This window comes from Canis lupus, unplaced genomic scaffold (assembly GCF_011100685.1).
Source record: "Canis lupus familiaris isolate Mischka breed German Shepherd unplaced genomic scaffold, alternate assembly UU_Cfam_GSD_1.0 chrUn_S1600H1790, whole genome shotgun sequence".
NCBI lineage: Eukaryota > Metazoa > Chordata > Mammalia > Carnivora > Canidae > Canis > Canis lupus.
The window spans coordinates 60,556-71,903 of NW_023330440.1; the positions used below are offsets into that span (position 1 = coordinate 60,556).

The window sequence follows — 11,348 nt, forward strand, 5'->3', positions numbered from 1 at the left end:
TAACCTTAACCCTGAAGCCTAACTTTAAATATAACCCTAACCCCTAACCCTAACCCTCACCTTGAAGCCTAACCCTAACCCTAATCCTGAAGCCTAACCCTAACCCTAACCCTGCGGCCTAACCCTAACCTGAAACATAGATCAATTTGGAAATTAGATGTGACATGCCATTGAGTTGGATGTATTGTGTTGCTCAGGAACCATCACCAAGCACCTCGGGTGACACAGGGATATTTATGCCACAGGTCATTATCGCTAGGAGCCATGGTGAAGGCTGTGACCCCCAGAGCCCAGAAGGAGGCACCTCTGTCTCATTCAAAATAGAACAGGATACAATTGGACGGTTTGACTACAGAAGATCACCATGTCTGCATCTTAGAGCATTCCCACCTCATCATGGTGCCCCCATTGAAATGAGGCCGGAGGTCAAGTGAAAACTGTGGAACCCAGGCCACTTTCAACTGGTACTCCATGCCACATCTCACCTCTTCATGTCAATCCACCATCCTGAAAATTTGTGCCTCAGATACACAGGGCACCAGCTCGCGTGCGCTGCAGATATCATTCATAGACCCACGATGATGTCCCTAGGAAGAAGATTCTGACTCTTCTATCACTGTGCAGGTTGGGAACCTGTGGACTATATGAGAGACACGGTGGGATAGATAGGTCACAGATCTGGGAAGCCAAGCACAGAAAGAAAGTTCTGAATTCAGCTCCGTGTCTAGAAAAGTAGGATCTTCCTTGCATTTTCAGAGAGTTGTGGCTATGGCATTTTTGGCTGCGGATGTAAAGTTAACGAGATAACATGGGGCAAGCAGTCATCTGCCAAGAAGGGGCTCTGGATAGATGTGACTGAGGGGAGGGGCCCACGGGCTGGAATCTTGAGAAAGTGACGTCACTTCCTTGGGGACAAGCGTGTAATGGATTTAGAACTCTGGTAACCAGGAAGCTGCGTTGAACAATGTCCCTCTTTCCAGTGCACTTAACTGGAGCCGGTCAGGAGAACAAGACCTTCTGTTGCTGTTGCCTTACTTTCAGTGGCTCTGGGCTTAGGAGAGTCCAGAAAGAGAGATATTCATGCCGCTATGGACGTCAGTTTGGCCCTCTTTCCGAAGCTTCTGGTTGTGTGGGGGAGAACTCAACAGGTACCTCAAGGAAGGTACCTTGGGGGAGGCCAATGGAGAGAAGGCCACACTGTAATCTCAGCTGAACGGGGTCGCACCTCTTTCACTGTCATTGAGTGTGTGTACATTTGTGTATGTGCAAGAGGATGTGTGTTTGAGACTACTGTGTTTGTGTGTGTGTGTGTGTGTGTGTGTGTGTGTATAGGAGACAGAGGAGAGGAACATGCCCTTCCTGGGTATAAACCAGCTGCTACGGATCGGAAGCCTGACACATCTTTGCTGTTCAGATGCCAGGTCATAGCAGGCAAGATGAGAAGGTGAGTGCTGAGGGCCAAGCTCAACTTCAAGTATGTTAAGTCATGAGCACAAGAGTGTCTTTCATCTGGGTTCTCGTTTCCAGATGTCCCTTCAGCTGCCCCTGTGCTGTGAAGCAGAGAACACGATTTCTAAAGGGGATGTCCCCTTGTTGTGATGTGGAGGGAGTACCCTAATGTCTCTTGGCCCTGTACATACAGGGCACTGTATTTGCAGAGCTGCACCCAGGAGATCTTGGAGGAGATGTTCTGTGGCTTCAACTCTTCTAATTCCCTTGACAATGATTGGGTGCTCCAGGCAAACAAGGAGCAGTGATGTTCTGAGGTGAGAATGGGAAGAGGGTACTCCACAGAGAGATGGCCCCCAACAAATATAGAGAGAAACCTGGAGCCCTCCCGTAGTGGTTACACACGAGTGCTGCACAGGCCCAACCGCAAAGAGACCTGGACCTCCACCCCTAACCTCCGGCTACATCTGAGGTATAAAACACTGTTCTCCTAGGTTAGAATGGTGCAGAATAGATTTCATGCTTTTGAGGAGGGGGTGTGGTTTTTTTTCACTCAGAACAATGAGTATTTTGAGATTCACTACCATTTTCCTTATTTCACCCATACGCCCCAGGGATCCTGTGTAGAACGCAGCTCCACTGTCATTGCACAACGTCTGCAGGCTCACGAGAGATCATACTAAAGAAGGTGATTTAAGACAAAAACAAGGGTGGGATGAAGCCATTCTCTATGTTTATCTCTAAGCTGTCATGTGTCAGTACACATCAGCCCATTGCCTGCCCAATGGGTCATGATCTGTGTCCTTAGAGGTCCTCGTAATGCACCATCAATGGGACCTTCTGCCACAGTGATTCAGGCATTCAAGGCCTTTGGAACTTGACATGATGCCATTCTCTTGCCATGTCTGTCGTGCTGTAAAGAGCACCTTGGGTGTCCCCACAGACTGTTTAATTTGCTAGATCTGCCATTACCTCGAATCCCAGTTTGGCTGGAAGCCCTCAATGCCTCCTGACCTAAGATACTGACTTTGCCTTTTTTTTAGAGATCCACACAGGAAATCTTGCATGAGTTGCTCCAAGGGTTCAATTCTCCATCTACCCCCAAGAAGCACAGGTGCATCAGGCCACCGACTACAAGCATGGCCGGTCTGGGCTGAGAACCAGTCCCATTCATGGGGAAAGTCAGGACCTACAGATGATCAAGGCAATCCAAGGAACGGGACTAATAACAACTGGCTCCCCTGGGGCCTGCTGGAGAAAGTGCTCTCCCCTGACCTTCCTCCATAGGTCAGGAACAGACCAAGGTACATCAGCTTAGGGGACATGCCAGGGAGCCCATGCTTTGGTCTCTTCTCAGGCCCAATCTGTGGGATTTTGAGCAGCATTTGAGGTGCTAACTCTCTGTGTTCTATGTGCAGTGGGATGCTTACAGATGACTCCATGGAATACTGGTCTTCGTAAAAGCTCTGAGTTGAGAGAAATGTGAGTGTTGCGCAGCTATTCGTGTGTGTTGAAGTTTCCAATGCTGTGCCCTACGTCTGAACCAACCAATGGTACTTTGAAGCCTAAAACCTTTTTCTGTGTGGGCCCTGAACTCCTTTGTCCTGTACAACTTCCTGATGGGATTGGTGTCTCTGGGCTGAGTGCCAGACCCTGATCTTCCCAGTGGCTTGTGGTTTGGAAGCTGACAACAGTGCCTCTCCTTGTGTCTCTGGTGTGGAAAGGAATCATCCACCCTGACAACAGATGAGTCCTGGGCCATGGGGACGCTCTGGGAGGCCAGAATGGATACTTTTGTACAGTCCCTGCCACGATCCATCGAGGAGAGAAGCCTCTCAGAAAACGCAGTCGTTTCCCATCTCTATCACGTGTTCAGCACAGCTCAAAGGGTCCTGGGCCAGCAGCTCCTCAAGTGAGTGACCACCCCATACACAGCACAGGGCCTGAGGCTCGCCTCTACTACCGGCATGTTTTGGGAATGTCACTGCACCTCTCTGAGCTTCTTTTTCTTCCTCTGAGAAGGGTTGTGGAAGAGGATGAACCTCATGGGGCTACTGTGGGCAATCCTGGCAGAACACATGGCCTAGAATTCTCTGCTGCCTGGCTCTGTTGAAAGGGCTGCTGGGCATCTTCCTGTGGAGCAGCTGTCTCTCACCAGCGAAGAAGCTCTCCACATCAAGCCTCATGGGCCTGTGGCACCCTGGGTGTACAGAACACTGGAAAGCAGGCCGTTTTCCTGTTTGCAAAAGACTTCTGGGATTCCATCTAACTGGCACTGCTCCTTGTCTTTCATGTGTCCAGAGCAGCGGTCAGTGGGGAAGACAGAGCAGCTCATGGTCCACTCAGTAGACGGAAAGTGCTGGCTGGGATTCCTTTCTCCAAGAATAGAGATAAAGCGCCTAGGATTGCAGCCACATTTCGAAGCACTAACATCATTGGAAGAATACAGTAGATACACGGTCTCAGTCTCAAGTCTAATCAGAGTGTCAGACAGTCAATCTACCTGTTGTAGGCACGCATGTCCACAGTTGGTTAGATGTGAAATCTTCACGGCCGCCGCATGGGATGAATGATCCCGCCACATTTAGACCACTGGGATGGATGATTAGATCAGGTAAGGGCACTGGGTGACTCAGTCAGTGAGGCCCCTGATTTCAGATCAGGCCATGATCCCAGGGACCTGGCTTTGAGACCTCCATTGGGCTCCCTGCTCAGTGGGGAGCCTGCATTGCCCTCTCCCACTGCAGCTCACCCTGCTTATTCTCTCTTTTTATTAATTTTAATTTTAATTTTTATTATTTTTCACATTACACATACATAATTTAGTTATTTATTTTGTTTTATTTTATTATTTTTAATAATAAATTTATTTTTTATTTGCCAAGATACAGAATAACACCGAGTTCTCATCTTTTCAAGTGCCCCCCTCAGTGCCCGTCACCCATTCACCCCCACACCCCCTCCCCTTCCACCACCCCTAGTTCTTTTCCAGAGTTAGTACTCTCATGTTCTGTCACCCTTTCTGATATTTCCTACCCATTTCTTCTCCCTTCCCTTCTATTCCCTTTCATAATTATTTATATTCCCCAAATGAATGAGAACATATAATGTTTGTCCTTCTCCAATTGACTTACACCACTCAGCATAATACCCTCCAGTTCCATTCACGTTGAAGCAAATGGTGGGTATTTGTCATTTCTAATGGCTGAGTAATATTCCATTGTATACATAAGCCACATCTTTATCCATTCAATTTTCGATGGACACCGAGTTTCCTTCCACAGTTTGGTTATTGTGGACATCGCTGCTATAAACATTGGGGTGCAGGTGTCCCGGCGTTTCATTGCACCTGCATCTTTGGGGTAAATCCCCCTCAGTGCAATTGCTGGGTCGTAGGGCACGTCTATTTTTAACTCTTTGAGGAACCTCAACACAGTTATCCAGAGTGGCTGCACCAGTTCACATTCCCACCAACAGTGTAAGAGGGTTCCCTTTTCTCCGCATGCTCTCCAACATTTGTGGTTTCCTGCCTTGTTAATTCTCCCCATTCTCACTGGTGTGAGGTGGGATCTCATTGTGGTTTTGATTTGTATTTCCCTGATGGCAAGTGATGCAGAGCATTTTCTCATGTGCATGTTGGCCATGTCTATGTCTTCTTCTGTGAGATTTCTGTTCATGTCTTTTGCCCATTTCATGATTGGATTGTTTGTTTCTTTGCTGTTGAGTTTAATAAGTTCTTTATAGATCTTGGACTAGCCCTTTATCTGATACGTCATTTGCAAATATCTTCTCCCATTCTGTAGGTTGTCTTTGAGTTTTGTTGACTGTGTTCTTTGCTGTGCAAAAGCTTCTTATCTTGATGAAGTCCCAATAGTTCATTTTTGCTTTTGTTTATTTTGTCTTGTGGATGTATCTTGCAAGAAATTACTGTGGCTGAGTTCAAAAAGGGTGTTGCCTGTGTTCTCCTCTAGGATTTTGATGGAATCTTGTCTCACATTTAGATCTTTCATCCATTTTGAGTTTGTCTTTGTGTATGGTGAGAGGGGTCTAGTTTAATTCTTCTGCATGTGGATGTCCACTTTTCCCAGCACCATGTATTGAAGAGACTGTCTTTCTTCCAATGGATAGTCTTTCCTCCTTTATCAAATATTAGTTGACCATAATATTGAGGGTCCACTTCTGGGTTCCCTATTCTGTTCCATTGATCTATGTGTCAGTTTTTCTGCCAGAACCACACTGTCTTGATGACCACAGCTTTGTAGTCCAACCTGTAATCTGGCATTGTGATGCCCCCAGATATGGTTTTCTTTTTTAAAATTCCCCTGGCTATTCTGGGTCTTTTCTGATTCCACACAAATCTTAAAATAATTTGTTCTCTCTGAAGAAAGTCCATGATATTTTGATAGGGATTGCATAAATGTGTAATTTCCCTGGGTAACATTGATATTTTCACAATATTAATTCTGCCAATCCATGAGCATGGAATATTTTTCCATCTCTTTGTGTCTTCCTCAATTTCCTTCAGAAGTGCTCAATAGTTTTTAGGGTAGAGAACCTTTACCTCTTTGGTTAGGTTTATTCCTAGGTATCTTATGGTTTTGGGTGCAATTGTAAATGAGATTGACTCCTTAATTTCTTTTTCTTCATTCTCATTGTTAGTGTATAGAAATGCCAGTGATTTCTGGGCATTGATTTTGTATCCTGCCACGCTACAAAATTGCTGTATGAGTTCTAGCAATCTTGGGGTGGAGGCTTTTGGGTTTTCTATGTAGAGTGTTATGTCATCGAAGAAGAGGGAGAGTTTGACTTCTTCTTTGCCAATTCGAATGCTTTAATGTCTTTTGGTTGTCTTATTGCTGAGGCTAGGACTTCCAGTACTATGTTGAATAGCAGTGGTGAGAGTGGACATCCCTGTCTTGTTTCTGATCTTAGGGGAAAGGCTCCCAGTGCTTCCCCATTGAGAATGATATTTGCTGTGGGCTTTTCATTGATGGCTTTAAAGATGTCGAGGAATGTTCCCTCTATCCCTACGCTCTGAAGAATTTTGATCAGGAATGTATGCTGTATTTTGTCAAATGCTTTCTCCGCATCTAATGAGAGGATCATATGTTTCTTGGTTGTTCTCTGGCTGATATGATGAATCACATTGATTGTTTTACGAGTGTTCAACCAGCCTTGTGTCCCAGAAATAAATCTTAGTTGGTCATGGTGAATAATATTCTTAATGTACTGCTGGATCATATTGGCTAGTAACTTCTTGAGAATATTTGCATCCATGTTTATCAAGGATATTGGTCTGTAATTCTCCTTTTTGGTGGGGTCTTTGTTTTTTTTTTAATTTTTAAAAATTTATTTATGATACTCACACAGAGAAAGAGAGAGAGAGAGAGGCAGAGACACAGGCAGAGGGAGAAGCAGGCTCCATGCACCGGGAGCCCGACGTGGGACTCGATCCCGGGTCTCCAGGATCGCGCCCTGGGCCAAAGGCAGGCGCCAAACCACTGCGCCACCCAGGGATCCCTGGTTTTGGATATAAGGTGATGCTGGCCTCATAGAACGTTTTGGAAGTATTCCATCTCTTTCTATCTTTCCCAACAGCTTTAGTAGAATAGGTATGGTTTCTTCTTTAAACGTTTGATAGAATTCCCCTGGGAAGCCATCTGGCCCTGGTCTTTTGTGTCTTGGGAGGTTTTGGATGACTGCTTCGATTTCCTCCCTGGTTATTGGCCTGTTCAGGTTTTCTATTTCTTCCTGTTCCAGTTTGGTAGTTTGTGGCTTTCCAGAAATGCGTACATTTCTTCTAGATTGCCTAATTTATTGGTGTATAGCTGTTCATAATATGTTTTAAAATCCTCTGTATTTCCTTGGTGTTGTTAGTGATCTCTCCTTTCTCATTCATGATTTTATTAATTTGAGTCTTCTCTCTCTTCTTTTTAATAAGGCTGGCTAATGGTTTATCTATTTTATTAATTCTTTCAAAGAACCAACTCCAGGTTTTGTTGATCTGTTCCACAGTTCTGGTTTCTGAGTTCTGCTCGAATCTTTATTAACTCTCTTCTTCTGCTGGGTGTAGGATCTATTTGCTCTATTTTCTCTAGCTCCTTTAGGTGTAAGGTTAGCTTTTGTATTTGAGTTCTTTCCAGTTTTTGAATGGATGCTTGTATTGTGACGTATTTCCCCCTCAGGACTGCTTTTGCTGCATCCCAAAGATTTTGAACGGTTGTATCTTCATTCTCATTAGTTTCCATGAATCTTTTTAATTCTTCCTTAATTTCCTGGTTGACCCTTTCATCTTTTAGCAGGATGGTCCTTATCCTCCACGTGTTTGAAGTCCATCCAAACTTCTTGCTACGATTTAGTTCTAATTTCAAGGCATTATGGTCTGAGAATATGCAGGGGACGATCCCAAACTTTTGGTGTCAGTTCAGACACGATTTGGGACCCAGTATGTGGTCTATTCTGGAGAAAGTTCCATGTGCACTTGAGAAGAATGTGTATTCAGGTGAGTTTGGAAGTAAAGTTCTGTAGATATCTGTGAAATCCATCTGGTCCAGTGTATCATTTAAAGCTCTCGTTTCTTTGGAGATGTTTTATTTAGAAGACCTATCGAGTATAGGAAGATCTAGATTGAAGTCACCAAGGATAAGTGTATTATTATCTAAGTATTTCTTCACTTTGGTTATTAATTGATTGATATATTTGGCAGCTCCCACATTCGGGGCATATATATTGAGGATTGTTAAGTCCTCTTGTTGGATAGATCCTTTAAGTATGATATAGTGTCCCTCTTCATCTCTCACTACAGTCTTTGGGTTAAATTTTAGTTGATCTGATATTCGGATGGCTACACCTGCTTTCTTTTGAAGAGCATTTGAATGGTAAATGGTTCTCCAACCTTTTATTTTCAGGCTGAAAATACAGAAGGCTGTATTTTCCTTCTGTCTAAAATGAGTCTCTTGTAGACAGCAAATAGATGGGTCCTGCTTTTTTATCCAGTCTGACTCCCTGCACCTTTGATGGGGTCATTAAGGCTGTTCACGTTCAGAGTTACTATTGAAACATGAGTTTAGTATCATCATGATATCTATTCAGTCCTTGTTTTTGTGGATTGTTCCACTGGACTTCTTCTTAAAGGGGAATTTTGAGAGTCCCCCTTAAAATTTCTTGCAGTGCTGGTTTTCAGGTCACATATTCCTTCAGTTCCTGTCTGCCTTGGAAGCTCTGTATCTCTCCTTCCATTCTGAATGAGAGCCTTGTTGGATAAAGTATTCTTGGTTGCATGTTCTTCTCATTTAGGACCCTGAATATATCCTGCCAGCCATTTTTGGCTTGTCTGGTCTCTGTGGAGATGTCTGCTGTTACCCTCATACTCCTCCTCATAAAAGTCAGGGATTTCTTGTCTCTTGCTGCTTTAAGGATCTTCTCTTTATCTTTGGAATTTGCAAGCTTAACTATTAGATGTCTCGTGTAGAACGGTTTTTATTGATTTTTTTTGGGGGGGGATCTCTCTATTTCCTGTATCTGAATGCCTGTTTCCCTTCCCAGATTAGGAACGTTTTCAGGTATGATTTGTTCAAATACATATTTTGGACCTCTGTCCCTTTCAGGGCCCTCAGGAAACCCAATTAAATGTAGGTTTTTCTTCCTCAGGCTGTTGTTTATTTCCCTTAATCTAGCCTCATGGTCTTTTAATTGTTTGTCTCTTTTTTCCTCAGTTTCCCTCTTTGCCATCTACTGGTCTTCTATGTCACTCACTCATTCTTCCACCTCGTTAACCCTCGTCGTTAGGACTTCCTGTTTGGATTGCATCTCATTCAATTGATTTTTAATTTCTGCCTGATTAGATCTAAATTCTCCTTTATGCTTTTTCTAGAGCCACCAGTAGCTGTATAATAGTGCTTCTGAATTGGCTTTCTGACATTGAATTGTAATCCCGATTTTGTAACTCTGTGGGAGAGAGGACTGTTTCTGATTCTTTCTTTTGAGGTGATTTTTTTCTTCTAGTTATTTTGCTAAGTGCAGAGTGGCCAAAAACAAGTTGTATTGGGAGAAGGAGAAAAAGAGAGGAGAGAAAGAAGGAAACTAAAGAGAAAAAGAAAAAAGAAGAAGAAAAATAGAGAATAAAAAGAGAAAGAAAAAGAAAGAAAGGGAAAAAAGGGTGGGGGAAAGCAAACAGAAATCAAAAAGCAAACCAAACCAAACAAAACAAAACATGGGGAAGTATCTTTTGATTCTGTATACTTTAAGTCCCTTCACTTCCCCTGAACTTCTCCGTCTAGTTGGTCTTATGGGGAAGGGGACCTTTGTGCTGATTCTCAGGTGTTACCACTTGGGGGGGCTGCTCAGCCCCCTGCCTGGTGCAGGGCTCAGTGGGCGTTGTTTACCCCGTGAGGCCCCAGGAGGAACAACCACAGTGGCGCTGGCCAGCTCTGGAGCCCTGGATTCAGCTCCCGCAGTAACTACGGAGCTCTCTGTCTGCAGGGGCCTGGATGCTCCAGGGGCGCGTCCGCTGATCTGCTCAGCTCGGGGCAGGAGCTTCTTTGCTGTCCTGGGCCCTCCTGGCTTCTGCCTGTCCCGGGGGGAGGCCGGATCCTGGGCTGTGTCCCCAGTGCCCTGTGCTCCAGGGCCTGCGCTGTTGGATTCACACTCTTGGTCACGCAGCCCCCTCTCTGCGTAGCTGCCGACGAGCCCCTCTGAGCTGCTCCCAGAGCCGCGCAGCCCCCTCTCTGAAGAGCCGCCCCCCGAGGCCCTCCGAGCTGCTCCCAGGTCATTGGGTGCATGCGCTGCAGTGCTTTGGGAGCTCGGTGCACTCTCCCTGGTGCGCAGGTGCTCTGTTTGTCCCAGGGAGCCTGAGGGCATTCCCGCCCTTCCTGGGGTCATGCTCTAACTCCCTGCAAGTGCCTTTCCACCCGGGAAGATTGGTGTAGCTCCTGCTTCTCTGGGACGGAACTTTCCTGTCCTAGGGGCACTCGCCCTGGCCTTAGCCCGGCTCCTCGAAGGGCGCCTCCCCCTCGGATGCCTTTTGTTTCTTTAATTCTTTTTTCCCCTCTCTTCCTACCTTGATAGAAGCGTGAACTCTTCTCACTGTAGCATTCCAGCTGTTCTCTCTTTAAATCTCAGGCTGAATTCGTAGATTTTCAGGATGATTTGAAGGTTACCTAGGTAACTTGGTGGGGACAGGTGATTTGGGGACCCTACTCTTCTGCCATCTTGTTCCTCCCCCTCTCCCTTAATTTGCAATTTTAAAGCTAAGGCATTTTTCATGTAATCACTACATTAGAAATTTATACGTCATTTAATTTATAAAATTCAAATCAAACTGCCATATTATGATGCAAGCATAAGATGTTTGTTATATAAGACAGAATTATTAATTCTATGATAGCTTCACATCTAAGGTAATCACTTCAACCTATCCTATTCAAGGTTGAACCTAGTTAAAATCCAAAAATCTCATCCTAGTTCTAGGTCTCAAAATTCAACCCTCTAAAAAATTATTATAATACCACTAGCTTTTGTGCCTTCTTAAAAGACTGTAGCATGAAGGAATAAAAACATTTGTATCTACAGGAGTCTCAAAAAAAAAACCTCTTTGTATAGTTTTTTTTTTCTGAATGATCAAAATAACTTCTCCAAATGGAATATCTAGCAATTTATACTGCCAATCTAGTTCAACGAGGCTGTGTAAAAGCACAGTAGCAATAATTATATTTGTCAATTTTTTTGGTCAACTATCTCCTCAACAACAGTTGATTAGCACGTATCTGTCAAAATATACTTTGAATCAACATCTTTCCTTTACTTAAAAACCTGAATCTATACTGGAATAATCAGAATGACAGATTGCTTTTTTTAAACATTAATATAAAAGTTGTATCTGCTATTTTCCTAGAGTTGCC

At 44.3% G+C, this 11,348-nt stretch overlaps 1 long non-coding RNA gene across 1 annotated transcript; it reads left to right on the forward strand.

Annotated features, from left to right (window-relative positions):
- Nucleotides 1-995: 995 nt before the first annotated feature.
- LOC119878418 lies at nt 996-4,257 on the forward strand. The gene is made up of 5 exons (XR_005386854.1): nt 996-1,444; nt 1,643-1,766; nt 2,064-2,137; nt 2,493-2,753; nt 2,868-4,257. It is a non-coding gene; the product is annotated as an uncharacterized LOC119878418 (long non-coding RNA).
- Nucleotides 4,258-11,348: the final 7,091 nt, after the last annotated feature.